Source organism: Sinocyclocheilus grahami, unplaced genomic scaffold (assembly GCF_001515645.1).
Source record: "Sinocyclocheilus grahami isolate Dianchi unplaced genomic scaffold, SAMN03320097.WGS_v1.1 scaffold88.1, whole genome shotgun sequence".
NCBI classification, from domain to species: Eukaryota; Metazoa; Chordata; class Actinopteri; order Cypriniformes; family Cyprinidae; genus Sinocyclocheilus; species Sinocyclocheilus grahami.
Window position 1 is genome coordinate 1700125 of NW_015505267.1, and position 19530 is coordinate 1719654.

At 35.2% G+C, this 19530-nt stretch overlaps 1 long non-coding RNA gene across 1 annotated transcript in view; it reads right to left on the reverse strand.

The window, feature by feature from the left end:
- Positions 1–18253, reverse strand: part of LOC107587051 (uncharacterized) — a 45728-nt gene extending 27475 nt beyond the window's left edge. The window contains exon 1 of the long non-coding RNA XR_001609431.1: positions 18061–18253. This is a non-coding gene — a long non-coding RNA (uncharacterized lncRNA). The remainder of the gene's footprint in view (positions 1–18060) is intronic.
- Positions 18254–19530: the final 1277 nt, after the last annotated feature.

Genomic DNA, 19530 nt, shown 5'->3' on the forward strand with positions numbered 1-19530 from the left:
ATATTGTATGACGCGTGCAAATGTACGCAGCACAGATATGGAAAGCAGCACACTGTAACCTGCATATGCTGCATAGCTTTGTGTAATATGTCGTGTTTGAAGACTGAGTTATATATGGGTGAATCTCACAAAACCTGTCGAGAACATGGCCAGGTTATATTTCACGTTTAAAAAAAGAAAAAGTAAGGAATAAAAATTTTATTATGTTTAAAGGCCATTTTTAGGGCCATTTTTAGAAATGTATAATAATTTATGTCACATAAAACTCTTTAAGAAAAAAATCTTTAATAGCAAAAACAAAAATAGCTCTACTATTAATATGAATACATTAAAATGTAATATATAATACAGTACATATGATATAAAAAACACTTAATAAAAAATATTAAAATTAATTGGCATAAATTAAAAAGCATAACACACCATTTAAAATAATTTAAACTGTAATTTTAAATACTGTAATAATGCAATTATTAATGATTAATTATGAGAATAACCATAAATTAATTATGAGAAAAAAATATCTGACAATAATGACAATTATACAAATATAAATACATTACAGTAATGAGAATTAATATGCTTGATTGCCATGAAAATAATGTCACAATGCAAATCTTAATAATCTTAAAGATAAACTAGAATTTTATACATTAACTATCAATAAATAAACATGTAAAATGTTACATGTTAAATATTATTCGTATATAATTTGATATCATTTTGGATTTTAGCGCAAAATTTAACCTGGGCGTGCTTTAAAAAATAGACCGAGGTGCAAAGTCTCATGTCTGGTTTAGTCTGTGAGGTTTAAGTCTGGTCATCGTTTGTGTAATCTGTGTGCAGCATGGGAACTGAAAGAATAACAATTAAGAAGCCAATGATGTGCGTATCTGGTATTTTTTGTTTAGCAGTTTGTGACTGATACCATGATCTGTTCCTGTGTGACTAAAGTAGGGCCTGTAACAACAAATCAGTGATTATTCTTTTATCAGATGATGGTAAGTGGGATTTGTACACAGAAATACCTGTAGTCCATCTGAATGAGCTCTTTAACACAGAAAAGTTGCCTTTTTAGCCTAAGATAACGGCAAAAGTGTCTTGCCACTGTTTGAGTGAATTCTACACAGGACAAAATGCCAAAAAACAGGCACATAGATGAAGTTAATGTGCTGCAATTACATGATAAGAAACAGCCACAGATTTGTGGTAATTTTACAGACAGGAAAACTGAACTGCGGTCAGAAAGCAGAGCTGTTAAAGTCATTTAAATGCCTTGCTGAAAACAGAAGAAAAGACATTACACACTGTGGAACTGTTCGCTTCACACTTGGTTTGAAAAAGCTTGAGTGTGTTTGTAGGAAGTGGCTTTTTGACTACACAGTTTTGGGACCATTGTGGGTTCTGACCGGTTCAGGGTTGTGAAAAAGTAAGGAAGTATTGTATTTCAAATACAGTGCGAGATCCAGATCACCCTGTCAGGATTTAATATTGATTTATATGATTGATTTATCTGAGTACTCACCAAATAAATAAATGCATGATTTATTTGAGTTTAAATTATTTATAATGTTGGAAAAATGTGAAAAGAGACCATAGATAGATACGAGAGACTAGTTAATTCAGTTAGTTTGTTTGGGACTATATGGTCATTATACAAAAATATCTGCCCAAACTAGCCAATCAGAATCAAGTATTCTAGAAATCCATAATAAATGAAGCTACTGAAGTCGACTTAAGTTGGTAAACTTCATTAAATAGTGCTTGGTATGTGGCGGGTACATGGAACCAGTCATTCTTAAACGTGATTTGATGGAGGCCGTTAACTTATCGCGCCACATAAGTGCATGTGGCTATTATCATTCCAACATACCTGTACATTTCACTCTTCATAAAACACAGTGGACTTTTTGCCTGAAATATATGCAACTATTTAAGTAAATCGCAAAAGAGATTAGGTAAAAAGTGATTCAAAATGGTGAAAAACTATTTAATCCAGTCAAATCCACCTAAACTATACACTTTCCAAAACGTATTTTGTTTAATTAACTTTATTTAGTGAAAATTACCAGCGGTGCATTATCCAGTTGTTAGATTACTACCAAATGAATGAATAAATATATAAACAAATAAATGTTGATTTGACTTTAAATTGTTTTACTGTATGCAGAAAAAAATCTCTGCGTATGTCACTACCATCACTGATGTCCTTCTGTCTTTCTGTGTCCAACAGAATCAGAGAAGATGTCCAAAGCAGTGTCTCCTGTTTCAAGCATTATGTGTTGACTTCTGTCCCACTACTCTAAAGACATTGGCCAGGTTTGTCTCAGCCATGAATAAAAAAATACAGAACCTGTCAACACCATTAGACTACTATTTCTCTTGGATTTCATCAAAAATATCTTAATTTGTGTTCCCGAAGATTTATGAAGGTCTTACGGGATTGGAACGTCATGAGGGTGAGTAATTAATGACAGAATTTTAATTTTTGGGTGAAACAACCCTTTAATATATTCATATTACTGCCTCCAGATTATTGTTTGTTATCTGTGATTGGCAAAAAAATATTTAACAAAATACAGTAAAGAAATCGACAATTTCTTTTAGACAAATTCATACAGTAAAATTACATGTCTTATGTCTATCTGTATATGACATTTTTGGAATTTTATATTGTCTATTGCTACTGATAGAACAGAAAAATATATATAACGGCTTCCACAAAAATATTAAGCATCACAACTGTGTTTAACATTGATAATAACAACAAATGTTTCTTGAGCAGCAGAGGATAGCTATTTTGAGGGATCACCAGAAATATGTTAGATTAGATTACTCAGATTACACTGGATATCATTTAGAATTATCATTAACATGAATAAAGTCACTTTTAAACAAAGAAACTCGATAATGAATAAAAAATAGACCCATGAAGCAACACATAAATATTTGTCATCCATGCAAATCTATAAAACCTGCACACATTAAACATATATTTGTTTTCTTTCTCCAAGAATGAGCAATAGTAACAGTAACCACAAGAAAACCTCTCACGCTGAGAAAACACAACGCAATGAACCTGCTTAACCTCTTTGTTCGCTCTCTGTCCTCCACACCATGCATCACTCCTCATTAGACTAAATCTCCTGCTTTAAAAGGTCACAGTCGAGATGACCTTGCACTTGCCCCAATTTAGCGCATACTCATATCGCAATGCACACTTTTTGTCCATCTTAAAGTAAGCAGTGCATCAGTGTGTGTGTGTGTGTGTCTAAGTGCCTTTCTCTGCCTTTTCTCACACTCAAGGCTGCATTATGTTTAACAGTCTGTGACTCATGATGGTGCATGTTAAAGTCACCGCACTCATCATCACGGCTCCCATTTACGAGACTGTTTATTGAGTGGTAGGTGGGGCTGGATACATACATCAAACTAACCGAGCAGAACGCTGGACCTGTCAGGCCTCAGATCAGTGCACTTCAGAGAGACAATGACAATATCTACCAACATCATACTGTATATAAAATGTATTTGAACACTTAGTGTATTATCATTACATAATAAAATAATAGAATAAGGGGCAATTACTTTAAAGAAATATAACACAAACTGAAAAACGTTTCACAAAATGACCTTTGTTAGGTTTCAAAATATAAAGTATGAGATATATTGTTCAAAATGAAGACAATAATTTTAATTTAAATGTTTATTTTATTGCATTTCTATCTGTTTGTGTCAGTAGATGTCAATTCATTTACAATACATCTTGAAGTCAGTTTTCTCAAAATAACTTTTTTTTCTCATGCACTAGGCCAGAAATTTTCTTACTTACTGTACATTCATCAAACTTTACAGTTTTATTCCTATCTATATTCTGAAGGTTTTTAGAGAGGGCTACATTCATATATAATTTGCCTGATTTTATAGTTTATTTTTTATTTCGGATTCATGGCATGATGAAAAAAGATATCCTAAACCCCCCCTGTAAAACCCCATGACTGTAATATGTCAGTAAAATGAATCAAACATTTTGAACCTGGCTTTATCTAATGTTCAGATTTCTGCTCTGAAAATGTATGAAAATTAGTGCATATTTAATTAGATAATGTCACATTTGCCTATTTAGACAAAAATGTGTCACGGTGCGTGCGGGGAGATGAAGCGAGGACTCAATCGCTGGAGAAAGGGCACTTTATTTTAGTCATAAAAAATGAAACAAAAACAAACTCAAACCACCCCGAGGGGGAAAAACAGACAGGCAGAGCTAAAGCTGCACACATGCAGACACGAAACACACACAATGAGAAATGACGGATCAGCACAGGACGGCAGACACAAGGAGAATAAATAGGAACCAAACGAGGGAGACACAGGTGGAGCAACTTAAACAATAACGAGGTAACAAGATGGGAGGGGCCAGACAATAGACAGGAGAGAGCACATGGCAACAGACAAACACAACACAAGCCATGTGCTCCCAGAACACAGTCATCTGGTGGCCCTCCTGGGCACACCGGCTGAAGACTGTGACAAAATGAAGATAGAAAAAAATAAAAGTTACTTAATTTAATCAATTAACTGCAGACGTATGGTGATATCTATTATTATTATTTATTTATTTATTTAACCCTATTTGCGTGGGGTTGTCTTGACTTAATTATTGGTTTGATCAACTCCCACATTTCCTGCAGTTACCTTATGAACCCAAGTTTGGGTTGAAAAGTTAAAAAGTTAAAAAGAACAGCATTTATTCAAAATATAAATCTTTTCTAATGATTTTTTCTTTTAAAAAGTTAAAAAGAACAGCATTTATTCAAAATATAAATCTTTTCTAATGATTTTTTCTTTTAAAAAGTTAAAAAGAACAGCATTTATTCAAAATATAAACATTTTCTAACAATATAAATCTTTGCTATCACTTCTTATCAATTTAACACATCCTTGCTGAATAAAAGTTTTAATTTCTTTAAAAAAAAGAAAGAATAAAAATTGACTGACCCCAAACTTTTGAACTGTAGAGTATATTGTTAGAAAAGATTTCTATTTTAAATAAATTCTCTTCTTTTTAACTTTTTATTCATCAAAGAATTGAACAGTTTCCAGCACTGATAATAAATCAGCATATTAGAATGATTTCTGAAAGATCATGTGACACTGAAGACTTGAGTAATGATGCTGAAAATTCAGCTTTGCATCACAGGAATAAATTAGATTTTAATGTATATTAAAATATAAATTTTTATTTTACATCATAATAATATTTCACAATATTATGTTTTTTCCCCCTGTATTTTTGATCAAATAAATGCAGCCTTGATGAGCATAAGAAACTCTTTTAAAAAACATAAAAAATCGTTCTGATCCCAAACATTTGACCGGTAGTGTATCTGTCATATTTATATATATGGATATGTCCCCCTAAACACTGCCCCAGAGTTCCTTGAAACTGAACATCACTGCAAACGTTTTTGTTAAATGTCATTACTTATAAGTTACTGCCCCACATCAGATTCAGGGCGTATAAATAGAAACACAGAAACTAAAAGTCTTTTTGTCATGTTTACTGTAACAACAAATGAGCCGTTTCATTCGGACCACATGTTGTAAGACATGCGGGACTGGTTAGTATTGATCAGGGTGGGTCAGTCTATAAGACTGCGAGGACAGGAACTGATTTAAAGTCAGTTGCGTCATGGTTGCAGATCAATGTCAGATTGGCAGAAATGTCCTGCTAAAATCTGGGCTCACAAAGACTTACAGTCAATCAAGTCATCAATCTGTAACTTAGTTTCTAAACAGAGAGTCTAGCAACCAACTAAATATCTAGCGTAGCGTTAGTTCTGGCAGGTCACGTTAGTCAAGCTCGCATCAGCTGACTCTCAGCTGATCCCCATATACCTATAGGAATACAACACCTATCTAAGCATTCATATATAAGGTCCCTCAGTATTATCAGCAGTTTTCGCATTGCTCAATAGCTAATTACCCTCCTCCATCCCCAGCTCCTCCTCTGTCTGTCAGGATTCAGCCTTCTGATTCTCCTTTGAATCAGACTAATTCTAAAATGTGTACATAACATTATTGAACTTTAACGATATCTGCAATACATTTATGTTGGTTCTGTTCTGTTTACCCTGGATCGCTGCTCTCCCTGCTCTCATCCATGCTAGGCTGCATGGATGCGCAGGGAGTTCTTGCCCAGAACAGAACCATACCGCCAATCCAAACTGTATGCTAATTGTCAATCATCTTTGACGATAGTGGTCCTCACAGAAACTATGATAGTTCATAAGGAACTAGCAGATTTTGAGTAGCAGGTTTTTGAGTAAATAAATATAATACCAATTACAATACAGTATTTTATTTTTAAATTATATATTTAATTTAGTTTTACTAGACACCTTGAAATGTATATATACAACATAGCACAGGATCTCAAACCGTTCATTTAGAAAACATATTGCTTTATTTCAATGCAAAATGTGTTGCATAGCACAGTCACTTATGCTCTGTCAGAACACATGCTATAATCGGATGGATCATTGCTTTGTGTGGCCAGCCGAAATGATGATTTATGTCATGTCAATGCAAGCACAAACACATATTTGCCTGTATTCTGATGCAAATTGAATTTCTTAAATAATGACCCTCTTGGGAATGTGTTCTTTATTTGATCATTCACAGCATTCACAATGCACTTCAATTCACTGCTGAATGAGTTGAGACTCTTTCACCCTCTCATCCACCCTCCCAGTAGCCAGCATTCCCCTCTGTCTCTTGATTCACTCTTACATAAATAGTACACTGTCAATCGCTGTCACTCCATTTCAACAAAAGCGGTATTTTATAGAGCCTTAATTGCTACTCAGCCATCAAATGTTACAAAATGACCCTTAATCACAGTTCATGGTCAAGTCAAGTAGTCTATATAAAAGTTACAGCTAGCTTGCAAACACTTTGCTCATTTTTTGTAAACAAGTCACAGGGTTAATATAATATAATATCATATAATATAATATACGCGTATATTTAAAATTCTAAGCTTCTAAGTTCTGATGAATAGAACCAGACTGCATTGCAACATTTGGGTGAGCCCTCTTTGCCTGCTCTCAGTAGACTGATGTAACATTATAAATATGTTCTGTTTAAAATGATCTCAAGCCTCCAAGACAAATGAGTCAACAGCAAAAAAAAAAAAAAACACATACTAAGAAACACTTTTTTTATTGTGCCGTTGATAATCTTTCTTTCATAGAACACAATTTTTAGGCAGGAGGAGGTCTTGGATAAAAAAATAAATAAAATTAAATAAAATTTATCTATTCAACCATATGTGCAATATTTTATTGAATATTGCATTAAATTCTATTACCTTGTGTGAAGAGCATGCTGAAATTATGATTTAAATATGGATCATTTTCTCAATCAAAGCTATCAAATGTTTCCAAAAGACTTTCAAAAACAGTGCACACAGAGATAAGAACATAGAGGTGTATGGTCTACTTTTATGTTGCTTTTCATCATTTTAAGTTGACATTTGCTGTCATCAAGTTCAACTTTTAAAAAACGCATTGTAAGGAAAAGAGCAGCTAGAATATTATAGAAAATCTCCTTTTGTGGTCCATAGAAGGAAACAAATAATATGGGCTTGTATTGACATTAGGGTGAGTATATGATGACAGAATATTTGTGCAAACTATTCCTGGCATTTAGCTTTGTTAGGGCCAGTTCACACAGAATGTGCTTTTGCAGTCACAAGCGAGACACTGCAAAAAAAATGCAATGCAAAAATGCAATGCGAAATGCAGGAGCAACGAAGAAATATGTCCATCTAGCGTGTGTTTACATAGAAAAGCAATGGAAAAGAAGCAAAGTGAAATAAAAACACGTTCTGTGTAAATGGCCCCTTACAGAATATAACTGCACATTCCATTACTCAGGTCAAAGTTTATTCATCAAATGCTCAACAGGCAAATCAAGCATGCAGAAATAATTGCAGGCATAGAAATGTACTTGATTATAGGATAAAATTATGATAACATCATGTATAAACTCAAGAAACATATAAGTTCTTATATGTGACTTATACATCACACTGTAAAGTTGTACATGCAGTGTTCTACTGTACACAATATCCACATCACACCCACTAACACACACTGCAGCTGTTCAAATATTGTGACATGTGATCTCAACTGGACACAAAGGTCCTTTTTAACCAAGAATTGAGGGACAAAAGGGAGAGAGGAGAGGACAAGTCCACCATTAGACTGTCCTCTATCTTGGCAGAGAATAGAAAGCATTGTGCAGCATGCAGCACAGCAGTACACTAAAGTTAGACAGACACACAAACAAACTGCTCTCCATCCAACCGCACAGGATTACACACATAACCGAGCTCAACACACACGCCATGACATCAGTGCATCATAGGGAATGCAGGGACACACCCTTTGTTTCAGATGCTCAGCTGTTTGTTTGATAGAGAAACAAAGGTATTTTCAGATGAAGCCATTCCCTACCAGTGACACATATTAAGACAAACTGTTTGCTAGCAAAGTTTACAACCAAGAATGTCTTTCCTTGAAGAAACAGTTAACCTAAAACTGAGCATTTGCCGAAAATTTACTCAGCATCAGGTCATCCAAGATGTAGATGAGTTTCTTCACTGAAACAGTGAGAATCACTTTCTCACCAATGGATCTTCTGCAGTGAATGGGTGCCGTCAGAATGAGTCCAAACAGCTGATAAAAACATCACAATAATCTACAAGTAATCCACACGACTCCCGTCCATCAATTAATGACTTATGAAGTAAAAAGCTGTTTTTGTAATAAACAAATCCATCATTAAGATGTTTGTAATTTCAAATCATTGCTTCCAGCTAAAATATGAGTCCTCTAACCATAACATTAAATTTGCCTTAATGATGGATTTGTTACTTACAAACACTCAGCTTTTCATTTCACAAGATGTTGAAGTCGTGAGATGGACTGGAGTCATGTGGATTTCTTGTGGATTATTGTGTTGTTTTTATCAGCTGTTTAGACCCTCATTCTGACGGCACCCATTCACTGCAGAGGATCAGTTGGTAAATAAGTGATGTATTGCTACATTTCTCCTAATCTGTTTTTGATGAACAAACAAACTGATCTACATCTTGGATGGCCTGAGGGTGACCAAATTTTCATGTTTGGGTGAACTATTCCTTTAACAGATTTTTATTTATTTATTATTATTTTTTATTTTTTTTTACATAAGATCCCTAGTTTTTTTATGAACATATGACCATGTATGTATGTATATATGTATACATACATACTGTTTATTTAATTAATTAATTTTAATTATATTTAACTTTAAACAATTTTAAAAAATTTAATAACATTTCCATCAGTTCCATCAAATAATGAGCCAAAAAAAAGAGGATTCCTTCCATTTAATTAATCACACTGGTCAAGGTCAAATAAAGTGCACTGCATTGTGGGATACAGCATTCTGTGCAATGTGCTCTGTTGTATATTTTATATATAATTACATAGCTTTTTATTAGGCCATGATACAACTGCAGCCTTTACATCGTGTGCATGGAGTGAAACCCACATAAAAATAACCATGACACACCACTACAAGGTCAACAGAGGCAAGTGTGCCAGTTGCTTCGAGCTGTGACACACCACCTCAAAATATTACGTTGACATGCTAATGAACACAACAAACCTACACACATGCAACAGGTTTTTAATGAAGCAATTCGCTTTCAAACATTCCTCTAGACCTCGGATACAGTATGTGAATTAGAGACGATTACTTCCAAATGGATTCAATTTGGAAAATTAAAAGCAGATTTGAATGGGCTATACACGTTATGCTACAGTAACATGAAAAAAGATGATGTCATGATCGAAATATGCACGATAAACAGATATGAGTCATGAAAGCCAGCTATAAGGAGACATTAAAATGTCATTCCTGATTTTGTTAATAACTCTGAGATTTAACAGAGGACAGATCTCTCGTTATGGGATCATAATATTATTCAAACAATTTTTGATGTCTCAAACACTATAAAAAGACTGGAGCAATATGCACAAACAGTGCTCTAGTTGGCTAAAACGTTTGGCTGCAGAAACTGACTTAATTTTTAAATAAGTGTCTGTTTATTATACAAAACAATTGTTCTTTTCACAGAGTGTTACAACCAACTGTTGGAATGTTTACAACTTGACGTTTTCTAAGGAAATGTATTTCTTTATAGACAGACAGATAGACAGATAGATACACAGATAGATAGACAGATAGATAGACAGACAGACAGACAGACAGACAGACAGATAGATAGATAGATAGATAGATAGATAGTACGTCTATCTTTCTTATGTGAGCAATCATGGATTAAAGATGGGATTTTTTAGTTCCCATGTTTTACAGTAATCCAATTAGAATCTTTGTAAAGATCCCAGACACAGACTTGCTGTATGGACTGCTCAGTGTTGAATTAGTGTTAGACGCAATTTTCATGAAGCTATATTTCCTCAAGTATATGAGGGGACACTTTTCATTTGCATCCTTTATACTGTATAATGGCAGACTTTTACCTTTTCTTAAAGCAAACATAAATTGGAGTGTGCAACCCATCTGTTATGTGACACACTGTAGGGCGGGACCTTATTTTATTCATCAGGAATTTGTGGGATGGTGAAAAGTGGAGTGATTTTTTCCAGAATGCGAGTTTGCTAAAAGCAAACAAATAACAACAACAACAAAACCTAAATAGCTATTTGCCTGCATGTTGAACACGTTTAAGTAATGTACAGGGTTGATGCAACGGAAAAGTAATGGTGTTTCAGAGGAAGAGCAAGCATTTATATTCTGAATGATTATGAAGCCAAACATTTTTTATTATGCATGAATAATTTGTTCACCCAAAAATGAAATTATTCATGATTTACTCACCATATGCGCTACACAAACACACACACACACACACACACACACACACACAGCTATTTTGTTCATAATGAATTTGACCACATTGACTTTCATTGTACTGACAAAAAATAAAAAAATAAACAATAAATGACCATTTTCTGCCTGCATGCCACTGGAATCCTTCATCATTTGATCTTATTGTACTTTGCATGACTGCTGATACTTAGCATGATACAGTATGTAAAGATGTCTGGGTGGAGTGGCTCTGGTATCCCGACATGTACTGTATGTGGGTGGAGAGTGGAGATTGTGTATCTATTCAAGCGAGGACCCTTCTTAATCATCTGTGTTTGCACTCCACAAAGGAATGTATTGCATAAAGCACAAGTGCATACATGCGTGCATACTGTATATAAAAGTAAGACTGGTTCGATAATGCAGAGGACACACACACGTGAAATGTGATCTTGGTGGGATTGTAGGACAACAACTGTTGAACAAATTGGCTGCCTGTAGCTCCAGTCCTGCCCTTTCTGCTATACCAATTACAAAACTCTTTTAAGATACAAAATACCTTTCAGTATGTACTCAGATGAGAAGGGTCTGGCTGCAGACATGCACTTGTACTCTCAGACACCTGCGCATGCGCAAGTCACTTGCAATCTTTTTCTTATTTTTAAATTGTATTTTATTTAAAACAAATTTGAATCTCTCAACATTTTACAAAAGTAGCCAGGTGATGAAGACAAGAAAAAAGAAACGAAATTACAATGTCACTTGCAATCGACACAAATCATGCGTATTGCCAATGGAGACAAGATGTTATCGAATATCGAATTTGATCTTTTAATAGCATTAAGCCATATTAAGCGTTTATGGTTTAACGAGCTTAACGAGAGACTTTGCGCATTGCGTTTATATTCAGCTGTTCTGTGGCCACGGATTCTGTCCTACAGGTGACTTGAAGGACCTGTACGTTATGGTACAGTTTTTTTTTTTACGTTTAACCAACACAACATCTTGTCTCCGATTTGTTCCACACGATTTGTGTCGACTGCAAGTGACGTCACTTGCGGAAGTGCAGGGGTCTGAGAGTGCAAGTGCATGTCTGCAGCCAGACCCTATTGACTAAGGCACTCAGGATAATGATTTATGAGTTAATGGCCATGCATTAAGTAGAATGTAGTCATTAGCTCGTAAAGACTACAGGCTCAGAGTGTCAGAATTTGATCACACTGTATGTTTCTGATTCAGTTAAAGAACCAGCTCATAAGAGCCATTCATTTAGGAATCAGACTACATTGTTGCTGATTTATGCTTCTGATTGACTTAAAAGAACCGACTCATTAAGAATCCTTCGTTCCTGAATCAGACTACACTGGTTGCACTGTATGTTTTTGAATCACTAAAAAGAACCAGCTCACATGAGTCATTTGTTCTTAAATAGAACTACACTCCTTGACAACTCATCAGAAAGACATTTCTTGTCATTATTTTGCAGTACCCAGTGTTTGTTAACGCACACAGTATACTAAATATACACTCCACTGAAAATAAATTGGTGTAGAAATAATTTTCAGTCCGAATTGCTAGTAAATTTAACAATGAAATATCAAAATATAAATAAACTTGTTCACTTGTATGCAATTATGATAAAAGTGTCTCTCAAATATTTCCCTTTAAGATACTAAATCCACCTTCACCCGACCTTAGCTTAAGGTGATGTCAACATGACTCACTACTCTCTGTTGTGTGCCAAAACAAAGTCAAGGGTATGTCAACCTCACAAACTCCTGAGAGTCATTTTACGGAGGAAAAAAAAAGCACAGGCATTTAGTATCTCATAACACTATGGGCTCATGCTGTACACAGTGAGCCAGCAGATGAGGCTGACAGCCCACAGCACTGGGTCTGGAGTTGTCTTTGGCTGAGAAAGTGCCCACTGTCTAAGGCTTTCAATGGTGGAAGTAAGTTTCTGGCCCAGACTCACAACAGCTATCCAATGCCACTTGACTACACACAAGTCATGTGTGGTAATAAAAGGCAGTAAAAAGGTGGGAAAAAAGACATAAGCATTTTAGTGCTGTTGAAAGAAGTCTCTTATGCTCACCAAGGCCGCATTTATTTTATCAATAATTTTAAGAAGAAGAAGAAGAAGAAGAAGTTTTATTTGTATAGTGCCTTTCCATAGCTCAAGGTCACTTTACATAGTGCTAATCAAAACATTTGCACACCCATATACACAATACAAACACATAAGGCCACATATAGCCACATTATCCAAAATACATATTAAAAAGATACGTTTTTAGCTGAGTCTTGAATGTAGACAAAGATGGTATATTACCAAGTGTAAGGGGTAGCAAATTCCATAATTTCGGAGCATTAACACTAAAGGACCTACAGTGGACAGCCGAAAACGAGGAATGGACAAAAGACCAAGTTCAGATGATCTGAGAGACCGGGCAGGAGAATAGGAGTACAGTAGGTCAGACAGATATGGAGGCGCAAGACCATTTAATGCCTTAAACGTTAGAAGTAATATCTTAAAGTGAATACGTGATGCCACAGGTAGCCAGTGAAGATCATGCAGTAGAGGAGTAATGTGAGCAGAACGCCTGGTGGAGGTGAGAACTCTTGCTGCTGAGTTTTGAACATACTGTAACTTTGCTATTTTTTTTTTAGGCAGACCAAGAAATAGAGCATTGCAATAATCCAGACGTGATGTGATTAATGCAAGAATTGAGATTTCAGCATCGGCTAGATTATTAGATATTACGAAGATGGAAAAAAGAGGTTTTAACAACAGAAGAAATATGAGAGGCAGAAGATAATGATGTATAATTTTATCAACCATATATAATTAATATATAATAAATAATTTTATCAACCATAACTCCAGTCTTCAGTGTCACATCATCCTTCAGAAATCAGTCTAATATGCTGAATGTGCTCAAGAAATAGTTTTTATTATTATAACAGTTCAAACAGTTGTGCTGCTTAATATCTCATTTTGTTTCAGGATTCTTTGATGTACTGAGTTCAAGAAGAACATCATTTATTTATGAATATCTTTATAAAATATTTTATAAATAGATTTTTTTTTGTGACAGTGTAAACGTCTTTACCATCAGTTTTGATTATTTTAATGCATCTTTGCTGAATAAAAGACTTTTCAGTGGCTAAACATGTCAAATAAATCTAAACTCTCACACTGACAGCAATTTTCAGCAACATAGCAAGCAGAAGTCATTCATTTTCTTTGAGGGTTGGCAATTTAATGCTGTCTGAATGTCCCTTTACATAACCAAGTGCAAAAACAAACATTACTGATTGGGGATCGGGAACAAGGCTTATTTTGGATTGCATTAAACCACCGTAAACAAACATTGTGTCTACTTTAAGCCAGTCTAAATCTTTTCTACAGATGATCTGCTTACACACAATTTTTTTTTTCATCATCATAACCAGACAAAATATTTCCAACCCTATGAGACTGGAAGACTTGGACCATATTAAACTGTCCCTCTCCAAAGCTGTCTGATTCAGTTTCCTCAGAAACTTTTTAATAGGGGTGAATCAAACTTTGAGAAATCATTTTGAGTTGGAGTTAAACTTCAAGGCTGAGCATGCCCACAATTCATCAGGTTTATAATTTAATCCCATGATTATGGCCTTGTAATATGATAATATCCCCCCATCTGCTGCTTAATTCATAACGATAAGCTATAAGAGATGGCTTTGGTTTCTATCAAGCTCTTCCAAGCTGCTTTTGAATCCAAGCACACTGCTATAGCTCTGGATAAGTGGCCTCAGCCGCAGAGACACAACCAAGCCAGTGATTCACAATCATTCACTACAGACAAAAAATGGCCCTGAATTGGGTCCATGTGGGCTGTAGGGCTTTGCACTGGCATCTGAAGCTGACCCACAGACAAAGGAATCGGCCTCATGGAATGATTAATGCTTCTGTGTTGTGGAGGATATGGCCACAGATGGGGTTACAGCAGGGTAATTGGGGGGTTTGTGAGAATGAGTGCTGACGCGAAGAAAGGCCTGTAGGCAAGGAAAGAATATGTCTATCTGGTTAGTGCAGGGATGAGGATGAAATATGAATTGTCCACGTCAACAGGCAATCTGAAAAAGCAGTTTTACACAGTTAAGTCCCATCTGTGTTGACAATCAAAACATAAATCTGAAACCTGCATAGTGTCACACACAGCAAAACAGAAACAAATGGAATGAAACTGTTCTCTTTATAGGCTATAAATTATAACTTATAGCATTTATATAACATGTAAATTACATTAGAGCGTTAACACACATAGACCTCCACAATTAATTATTACTATGAACTTTATTTTTTTTAATTCTAAAATTGTCAGATTTTAAATGCATTTAATTATGAAGGGAAAAAAATAATAATCTCCTTTAAAGCTGTCCAAATGAATGCATATTACTAATCAAAAATTATGTTTTGATATATTTACGGTAGGAAATTTACAAAATATATTCATGGAACATGATCTTTACCTAATGTCCTAATGATTTTTGGCATAAAAGAAAAATCTATAATTTTGACCCATACAATGTATTTTTGGCTATTGTTACAAACATACCCCAGCGACTTAAGACTGGTTTTGTGGTCCAGGGTCACGTATGTCTTTGACGTTGTTCAATAACAACTTGATGTTTCTGGATACTCACAAAAACCGTCACTCTTCCATCTTGTTTTGATCTTGCTGACACCGCCCATTTAAAGTATCAAGCATGTGGCTTCTGGGAATGTGGGTCATTCGGTTTAGGATGAGATTCTTTCCTCTCATCCACAGTGACTTCTCATTAGTCATTACAGCAAGTTGAGAGTTGTTAATGATGCTAATAGCATATGCAGATTTATGTCGGATGACCCATAAGACGCCTGTGTAAACATCCACCCTCCCTCTAGTGTCTCACACCCCCCACTGAGACCCTCCATATGGTCTCTGTCCCGGGAAACGCCCACACAATAATGAACAATCATCAAGATATTATGGGACTATGGGAGTGAAATAATGGCTAATTTTCTATGTCTCGTAGGTTTTCTTTGGTATAAATGGTTTGGCAGCTGCGTGTCCCCTCTTTGTAATGATTTGTGATGATTACACACACACACACACACACACACACACACACACACACACACTCACAGTATCTTGACTGAGGCTCATTCTATTGTACATCAGTCAAGATGCTATCACCATTTTTGTTCATTGTTCAAATCATTAATTTAAAACAGCAAATGATACCGTAAATTAATAATCTACATTTCATTGTACTCATAAACAGCTATCTGACACACATGTGTCCCTCAGATGTATTCATTATGCAATACTGTAGACATGATTGTTCTTCAACCCTAGAGCATTACAGCACAGCTGTCATTAGAAAGACAGCAGTGATGCTCACATCACCAGTATTATAAGTCATTGTTAGTAATTGCACCCCAGTGACCCACATTCAATACAAACAATAAGTTGTCAGTCAAACACTATATGACCATTTAATTCATTTTACTATAAAGAACTATTAGAATTCATTACAAAAATCCAATCATTATGATTATTAAATAAGGTACTATAAAACATTTTTGTAACTATTTAACCATATCACTAACTATAAAATACATTTCAGTTTTAGAATGTCACTATTACATATTATATTAGCATTATATAGGCCCTCATCCACCCATTTTCCAAATATAAAGTACAGATAAAGTAACTAGGGCAGCTTAGTAAGCATTTTCTGTCTACCAACAGTGGCAATAAAAATGCTCTGCGGTGGTGGGTTGATTCAGTCAGTGAAAAGAAATCATTTGTATTCATCAGTTCCTCATCACATGAGTCTGAACTCTCCCACTCAACACACTGCCAGCGTGGGTTCATACAATATCCCACTGTCTCACTTTGCTGACCTCTGACAAGGTCATTTGGTAACACTGCCTTAGTCTACATTCAGATAGATAGATAGATTCCATATGTGTGTGTTCTTTGTGTTTTTCCTCTGTGTTTAGCGCTGTTGTGTTTGGCTCTGCATTCAAATCAGCGCAAGAAAAATATCTTTCATAACTTCCCCTCCTACAACCTTATTTTAAAGCACCACCAGAGAGAGAGAAATGCATGACCCATTTACAGAATCTGCGTCAACACCAGGAGCATGACAGTATCCTGCTGTGATCATAAATGCAACTCGCTATCACATGAATCTATAGTCAAAGAAAACATGAATCTACACTTGAACATGTCTTACCCACAGTCATATTGCCTGGCAGATTATTCTAAACTTGGTGACTCAATAGCTGTTGAATTTTCACATCAGAATTGAAATGTACTTCATTTTACACAGAACAAATACGCTTTATCCATATACATTTCTAAACCATTTTAGCTCTAAAACACAGTTATATGACTAACCAGAAAAAAAGTTAGTTTTTGGTTACTGGTTAAATTATTCATTTTTATTGTCTAGTAATCCATCAATTATTATATTATCCTGAATATTATTATGACATTAAAAAAACAGACTGTCTAGAATCTGAATTCTCTGATTGGACAAGCCATGCTCAAAGCAAAGTTATTATTATTATTATTTTTACAAACCCGTTCAAAAGGTTTCTGTCCAATTGTAGGTTTTTTTAAAGCCTAAACCTAAACGTTTTACCAACATTGCAATTTTATCTGATTTTGTTTGCATTACACCAAAACGTTACAGTAATGTTTTGAGGCTAATTAAAGAAAACCTGTCATTTTCAGTGTATTTTCGCAACATATTATTCTGGTTATACTGTAAAAACATTTTGTGACTGTTCACTCTCGGTCTTCTCTAAGCACCAACTCACAGGCACCTGCACCATGATGACTTGATTTGGTCTTTCTCATCACAGCCTAAAAAGCATATGCTATCATTATGAACTACAACTATTAAGTGGACGCCCCCACATGTCGGCGAGGATCTCAATTTAAACAGATAAAATACAATAACCCAATCCACAGCATTACCACTGTTTCCTTCGCGTGCCATTTGTGGCCTTTTAGATTCCAAATAAATAATGCACACTGTCTACATGCAAACTGTTGTGCTGATACTTACAGAAGGGTGTGTCCAAAGTGCTAATGCAAAGAAAACACAAACACACTCATCACACAGCGTGCTGTAAGATCCTTTCTGCTGGGCACTTGTGTAACTGGGCCCGGAGCCAGTCTCTGTTATGCCACTGGTGTCTCTCGGTATTGGAGATGCTGAAACCTTCAGCAGCCTTTTCATGAACACACTATACACACATCTTGGCAACTGTCCTTCAGAGGTAGATTAACCCACACTTTGGGTTAAGACACTTACCAGACGGGATTACAGGAAAGGGTGACAAAGGAGAACCAGAGGACAAAGCATGATGTCTGTCCGATGATCAGGTATACCAACAAGAACAAAATCAAGATAATTAACCTATCTGAAAATCAGTCTCTAAATAATAGCTAAATAAAAGTGTATTTGTGTTAAGCCAAACATTTTGACTTGGTCACGTCTGAAACAATTAACCATTGTGTACTAAACTTGCAGACAATTCCAAGATTTCTACTTCTGAGCACTGATTTTAGCCTGTGACATACTGTCATGGAGCAAAGCTTAATGGAAATAGAATACGATGGCAGCCATTTCATATTTGAACTAAACAGTAGCTGTACAATACAAAGTTATTTATACATTTACAAAAATTATATTGAAATGTATATATTTAGATTTCAATTACATTTTATATTTTAAGTTATTATGATTTTGTTTTTATTATTTACCATTACTGATTACTTTTTTTCTGTGACTTTTAGATGCATTCTACAATGTGCAAAATCATGCCAATAAGATATTAAACAATTGAGTGGATGTTGCCGCCCTCTAGTGACCAAGAGCAGAAAGACATTGATTTACCCCGAAGATATAATGATAAAAGCAGGCTGATTCCATTGAATCTGACTTTTTTTTCTAACTAAATGGAAAATGTTAAACACACACACACACACACACACACACACACACAAAGTAAACTAGCATGCAGTAGGTGCAAATACAATTTACCTCATTGTCATGTTTTCAGAAGTTCTCTGCAGAATAAACCACAGTTCGGATTATTTAAAAAATGTTCCCCTTTAAAAACATTTTTTTTATATAAAGTATATATATATTTTTATCAGCAAACACAATCATAAAAATTATAATAAAACATAATTAAATGAAAAGGTCTGTCATTATATGCACCCTCGTGTCGTTTTGTGGAACACAAATCTTTTATGCAATATAAATGGTCAATGAAGATATCAATCTCAAAGTGAAGCAAAAGCAGCATAAAGGTGGATCAATGAAAATGTTCTTTTGTGTCGAATATTTTCAATCAATCAGTTGATCCCATTCACAAATTCGCACGCATCCGTTTCTAGACTTATGAGTAGCGATCTGTTCCTCCTCACACAAAGATATCATTTCAGAGTCGTTTGGGCTACTCGGTGGTGATTTTGTGACCTGTTTGGGCTTGGACTCGAAAAAGCCCTACCCGTCCCGGACATGCTT